This window comes from Octopus bimaculoides, chromosome 8 (genome assembly GCF_001194135.2).
Source record: "Octopus bimaculoides isolate UCB-OBI-ISO-001 chromosome 8, ASM119413v2, whole genome shotgun sequence".
Taxonomy (NCBI): domain Eukaryota; kingdom Metazoa; phylum Mollusca; class Cephalopoda; order Octopoda; family Octopodidae; genus Octopus; species Octopus bimaculoides.
The window spans coordinates 34540803-34548674 of NC_068988.1; the positions used below are offsets into that span (position 1 = coordinate 34540803).

General features: G+C 34.1%; 1 protein-coding gene across 1 annotated transcript in view; it reads left to right on the plus strand.

Annotated features, from left to right (window-relative positions):
* Positions 1–2746: 2746 nt before the first annotated feature.
* Positions 2747–7872, plus strand: part of LOC106867420 (zinc finger CCCH domain-containing protein 10-like) — a gene marked incomplete at its 3' end in the record, with an annotated part of 466330 nt that continues 461204 nt past the window's right edge. Inside the window, exon 1 of the mRNA XM_052969910.1 lies at positions 2747–3726. The remainder of the gene's footprint in view (positions 3727–7872) is intronic.

Below are 7872 nucleotides of genomic sequence, written 5' to 3' on the forward strand. Positions count from 1 at the left end.
ATATATATATATATATGTAAATATATATGTAAATATATATGTATATATATGCATATATATATGTGTGTGTGTGTGTGTGTTGTGTGTGTGTGTGTGTGTGTGTGTGTGTGTGTGTGTGTATATGCAGCTTCCTAACAACGTGGTTCCGTGTATAGTCCCATTGCATGGCACCTTGCATAAATGTCTTCCGCTATAGCCTCGAGCCGATTGAAGTCTTGTGAGTAGATTTGGTAGACGGAAACTGAAAGAAGCCCGTTATATGAGTGTGTGGGTAGGTGGGAGTGGGTGGGAATGGGGAGGTCTTTGTGTCTGTGATCGTTTCCCACCACTGCTTGACAACCGGTGTTGATATGTTTACGTCTCCGTTAATCTAGCGGTTCAGCGAAATGAGCCGATAGAATAAGTACCAGGCTTTAAAAACAAAGTACTGGGTCGGTTCATTCGATTAAAAATTGTTCAGACGGTGCCCCGGCATGGCCGGAGTCTAATGACTGAAAGGCTTAAAAGAAAAATGACAAAAAAAGATATCTATCTATCTATCTATCTATCTACACACACACACACATGTTTGGAACCGACAGTTTTCTATCAACTTTCGTTCACAGAGCATTACTCAAGCATTTGATATCAGATACTTGTCTAAAATCAGTATCGTAGCTATGAGGAAGGGGGATAAGGGTAGGGTGTACTCCGCCCTGGACGATGCTTTTATGGAGGCGGTACTTTTGGGTCTGCTTTATAATCCTGTTTATAGTTGCCAGGGTGGGTGCGATAAACTCAATGGCAGCCCTGGAACTCACACTGTAGGTACCCCACTATCAACAAAATAACGCACAATGGAATCAAACTCGCACCCACATGTTTCCGAATGGAACTTCCGCCTCTCCCCCCACTCATACTCATACATTATTTTGATTTAATTTGATGAATATCTAAGTTGAACAAAGTTGGTATTAGTTAGATTCGAGCTCACAAACCAGAAGCGCCTGTTTCTTGAAACCGCAAAGCATTACTCCTCTTCGCTCTCTGCCGTCGATGCAATCCACAATAAACCATACACACACACACACACACTGCGCGCGCATTTGCCCTTATTTATCTTAGAATAACGACTTATATCTTCTTGATGCTGTGGGGGTCTATGGTATTTTTGTTTAGCCGCTTAGCCCAAGGTCAGTCCTGATCGAGCAAACTTAGGATAAAACGTATTCCAGCCGTGACCATTCCGTTTTCAATTATTTATTTATTTATTTATTTATTATTATTATTATTATTATTATTATTATTATTATTATTATGCCGGACAAGCACTCTGGACCACTTTAATCAAAGTGTTCAGAATTTTAAGATAGTTAAAACACGAGTCGAAAGATATTAAGCTACTGTTTCTAACATATCAACCGGCCACATAAAGTCTCTCGCTTCATCTCATGAAATTCATGCTGTTGCTGTTGTTGGTGTGATTTAGCCCTGCATTAGCCCTCGCATTGCATAACAATGACCAAAAGTATTCCAGCTGTAATCTTCCTTCTTCCAAAAGGCATGAATTTTATCAAGAATGTTCATTCTTTGTTCTTTTTTTGTTTTTTTTTTAAACGACATGATATGATTTGCGATTGATTTAGCTGCTATTTTTAGAAGGGCGAGTGACCGCGAAGAAACTCATATACAGATTATGTGATACGAAGCAGACTCGGCTGCGATTCGAAATAGCGTCGCTTAAATCACCATGCACACATACACAAATATACAAATATATAATGCATACATACGTATAGACACATACATATATGCACACAGACGTATGTAGACACGCTTCTATGCACACACGCACACACACACACACGTAAGTGTTTGAGTGTCTACATTAACATATACATATATGTTGATAGATTCTTCATATACCTAAAAAAAGGTTGCGATTTGGGACGTTATAACATTCATACGTTTAGCAGTTAGATTAGCGTTTTAAATCAATTCAAATAGTTTTCACCGCGAATCGAAACCATATCGTCCCGATTGTCTATCAGTGGTTTGCTATTTTTCTTTACCGTGCTCTACCAACTGCGTGTGCATATATATATATATATATATATATATATTTATATTTATATTTATATATCCAAAACTCTCAGCCGTAGAGTCACTCAGTTACTTTTGCCGCTAATAAACAGATAAATAAATATATATATATAATATTTAACACATATACACACGCACATACATGTCGACAATCAACGATATATATTCAACCGACTATCTACCTATCTATCTCTATATCTACACACACACACCACATATATATATACATATACATATACACACACACATATATATATATATATATACACATATATACTCTGTGTGCATGCGTAAGTTTATATGTATACACACACACACGTTGTGGTACCGCCTTTCTTACCGTAGTTTCTTTTTCTTTTCCTCTCTCTGTCTCCCTCTCTTTCTCTGTCTATGTCAATCCTCTACTCTAACTACCTCCAGTTCCCTCTCTTTACATTGCACTCACTTTCTCTCTTTACTTTCTTTCTATCTGCGTTCCCGCTATACTTTCTATTACTCTACCTGCACCTCCACTTACAGTTGCACTCTTTTACTCACTCTCACACTCAGTCATCACTTTCTCTCTCTCTCTCTGGTTCATTCACTCAACACATCGCACACACACTTACAGACAAGCACACCCATACAAACACAAACACACACGTTTATATATACAGAGAGAGAGGGTAGCGATTATACATATGTGAGTGTATGTGTTTTCTCCTCCCTCTCTATCTCACTCAATATCTTACTCCTCTCTCACTCACACTACTTCCGTCAGAAGGTGTTACATTGGTTGATATTGATGCAATGTAAAAGAGATGTGAGCTGATGGTGTTGTGTTGTGTCGCTGGCGTTATGGTTATTATTAGTATTATTTTATTATAACAGAACAGAGGTTTTTTCTTTTCTTTTTTTCTTCTTTGTTTTAGTTTGATAACTGACTGATAAGTGTTGTGGTGGTCTACTACTTGGTTTTTCTTTTCTTCTTCTTCGGCTTCTGCTGCTATACTATTATTACTACTACTTTAAGCCTGCTTTACTCTGTGGCTTGTTTACACGGCACAACAACCACAAAACACCACACATTACGGAATAATATTATATCGTATCATAGCTTTTAGTGTAGTGTAAAATATACTACATAGTTTACGAAACATTTACTAAAGGAGGAAACATATATATACATATATATATATGTGTGTGCAAGATACACCAGCCACTTAATACAAAAACCAGATTTATATGGATTTATCTATCACAGCAAGAGATCTCTTGTAACTACTACTGATATATATATATATATATATATATATATATATATATATATATACTCCATTTTCAAAAGGCCTGGTTTCTATGGATTAATACAAACACAAAAAGCACATTTTAAAGAACGGGGTGTTTTTTTATTATATATATGGATTTATCATCTTATCAACACAGTGAGACACCACCAAGAAACAGTTGACATATTATTATTATTATACTTGAGATATAATATTAATATATAATATTATATAATATATATATATATATATATGTTTGTGTATTGTGGAGATCTTATTGCTGACTTTACCTACCATGTCACAACAATTATTTAAACAATATCAACACGACCACCACTATTTAAAACGTGGTATTATGGAGATTTAAGAAGTTAAGGTATGTACCAAATAAATACTCTGTTGTATATTTCTTTTGCGGTAAAAAAAAGCAACAATAAAACTTGAAGTGGTTGTTATTGCAGCAGTTAATAAATACAGCGGTTATTGCATGCATACACGCATACATGCGTCTGTATGTATATATATATATATATATATATATATATACACACACATATGTATACAGAAGTAGGCATTCATATTTGAATTTATTTACAAGCGAGTAGGAGAGTACTCCATCCTGATGCACTGAAATTAAACTGTTATATCACTCGAACTGGATTAAGAATATGCTCTCTTGCCACTCCGAGTCATGCAGGGGTTTTTTTTTTTGTCTAATTTGTGTGTGTCTATACACACACATGCTTGAATTGAAAAGCATGAAGTAAAAGTACTCCATGCTTAAATCATTTATTATAATATAGAAGTTGTGATTATTACCCGGCTGCTCCAAGTTTCACGTTTCGCCACTGTATATAAATGTATATAACACCTATATTACTCACACACGTATGCATACATATACACATACATATTCAAACATATATTCACACACACACACACACATACATCTCTCTCTCTCTCTCTCTCTCTCTCTCTCTCTCTCTCTCTCTCTCTCTCTCTCTCTCTCTCTCTATATATATATATAGATGTATGCATACGCATTCTCTCAAAGACTGAAAACTTCACTAATTGTGACTCTGAGTTTTCACGATTTTATCGATTCTTAAAGGCAATAAAAATGGGCAAGTTGTTGCCACCAAAGAAATCAGAAGTACTCAATACATATATTAGAGTGAAATATTGAGGTTATAAGGTTATATTGTATTTTAACTGCTGTAAATGAAGAAGTAAAGGGGGGGGGGTTCTGCTTCTGTTTCTAGCAAAACTGGTTCTATCTAGTACCCTTATTTATATATATTTGACAGATTATTAACGGACATCCTAAAAAACCCCACAAATCGCATGAATAAGACTGAAGGTAAATCCGAACCCGTGTGGAAGAACACACCGCGTCTTCGGTCGGCATGCTAGAAATAGCAGTCAGTTTTCTCTAATATCAAATTGTATTGATTTCATCCCACAAATCGCACGAACAAAATTAACGGTCAATCCGAACCTACAATGGAAGAACACACTGCGTCTTTGGTCGGCATACTAGAAATAGCAGCCAAATATCTTTCGCATTAAATTGTACTGATTTTTTTCCCTTTCATATCGCACAAACGAATTTAAAAAGAAATCAAACATACGTAGAAGAAAGAACACACCACGTCTTCGGTCAGCATGCTAGAAATCGCAGTCGAATTTCCCCCATCAAATTGTACTCTTATATTTTCCACAAATCCCGCAAATGAATTTAAAGGTAAGTCGATCCTATATGGAAGAAAGAACGCTCTCCATCTTCAGTCGGCTTGCTAGAAATAACAGTCAAATCTCCCTCATAGAATTATACTGTTATTTCTTTGTTTTAAAGCAAGTACGTATTTGATTATGTATATAGCCTTACATTCATACTGTCAAGAAATAAAACGAGTAAAACAAGAAAAAAGAAAAACAAAGCGGAATGGTCGTGTGTGGAACGTCTTTAATTCATCATTGACCTGGGGGTGGGTGTTTAATTAACGTATAATTACAACTACAGTAATGAAATTAATGTCAGTATTAGTTAGTAATTAGTGTGAGATTAGAATATATTAAAAGTAGTCATTAAATATCTGTAATCAGTGATGAAAAGACTAAGATTTAGATTAGGTTACTTATAATCAAATCTATTCAGGTGCGTTGTGTGTGATCTGTTCATTCGATTAAGTTCACCGATTTAATTACTCTCCCACACACTTAAAACATAAGATGACTGTTCAGTGTGTGTGTGTGTGTGTGTATGTGTGTGCGCGCGTGTACACATGTATCGCTTATATATGCGTTTACATTCCTATGTACATATGTATATATATATATATATATATATATATATATATATATATATATATATATATATATATATATATGCGTTTCTCTCTCTCATGTATATATATATATATATAGATAATGTGTGTGTGTGTGATTGAAGCATATAGGTGTTCAATACACCTTTGAGTTACAATTAAGTCTGATATATTTGTGTGTAATGCAAATAAATTACTCTCACTTACGTATAACTATATAATATATATGTGCCTCTGTGTTTGTAAAAACATGCCTTTGTATTCCCGCCTGCACACACACTTACGTGTGTGTAGGTATGGATGTGTTTGTGTATGTATGTATATATATATATATATATATATATATATATATATATATATATACGTGTGTGCGTATTTATGTATACACACACATATATATGCGTGTGTGCGTATTTTTATATATATATATATATATATATATATATATATGCGTGTGTGCTTATTTATATATATACACATAAAAATATATGAGTGTGCATATTTATACACATACACACACACACACACTGCCCGTCTGCAATCCTTACGGGATTTATTGATAGCAGATGGATACCCTTTCTTAGTTTTGTCAATATTACCTCTAGTATTACTATATTTCAGTGGTTCATTACTTGTTGGGGATGCGTATAGCTATGTACACATGTATATGTGTACACACACACACAGGTAGTTAGTCACATGTATCTATCGTCTGCTTGATTTCATATGTCGTTTGGCTAAAGTGTTCATATAATGTATACACATGCGAGTGTATAAAAAAAATTGTATATTTACATACACAGGAAATATATATATTTTCACTTAGTGAGGTATATGTTTGATGTACATACATACATACATACACACGTGTTTAAAAGCTACACACGCGCGCGCACACACATACACACTCATGCATGCAGAGTATGTGTGAAAGTGTTGTCGGCTAAACACGTATATATCTCTAACACCTAATGATTTACAAGGTAGGTTATATTAAGCGATATTAAAATGTGTTTGAGTGTATATAATAGGCTGGTGTATATGTGTTAGTATTCATATGTATGTGTATAAGCTTGTGCATGTCTATACCCTTTATATATGTATGTATATTTTATGACTATTTTGTATGCATGTGCGTGCATAAACATATACACATATATATACATACATACACATACGCATATATCTGTCTCTCTCTCTATATATATATACGCACATGTACACATACATATATTACGTGTATATATTTAAACATAGATATACACATATATACACACGTACAAATATATATATATATGTATATATATATATATGTATATATATATATATAGATAGATAGATAGGTATAGATAGATAGGTATATTCAGATATAATTGATATATATATACATATATATATATATATATATATATACACACACACACACACACGCACACACTGTATATACACATACACGTACATTATATGGAGAGAGAGAGAGAGAGAGAAAGATGTGTGCGTGTGTATAAAAATATACGCGCGTATATAGTTAAATGTGTCATCAAAGAGTAATGTATTTACTGAAATATGGCAATACCAGTGGTAATCTTAATATTTCAGTCAAATAAAATGGGAAGTGAAACACACAAACCTCAAAAATGTAACAAAACTAAGAAAGGGTATCCATCTGCTTTGGTGTATGCATCCATAAATCTCTTAAGGATTACAGACGGAACAATTGCATATATACATACATACATAAATGAATATACGCGCGCACACTCGCATTGAGAGAGATACACACACTCACGTACACATATACACGCATGCAGATATATATATATATATATATATATATATATATATATATATATACACACACACACACACACACACACACATATGTTTACATATATATATAACGCATAGTTATATTGGGTATACTTACAATATATAGTTATATCTAATTAGATGTGCACATATATATATATATACTCTTTACTCTTTTACTCTTTTATTTGTTTCAGTCATTTGACTGCGGCCATGCTGGAGCACCGCCTTTAGTCGAGCAAATCGACCTCAGGACTTATTCTTTGTAAGCCTAGTACTTATTCTATCGGTCTCTTTTGCCGAACCGCTAAGTTACGGGGACGCAAACACACCAGCATCGCTTGTCAAGCGATGTTGGGGGAACAAACACAGACAAACAAACACAC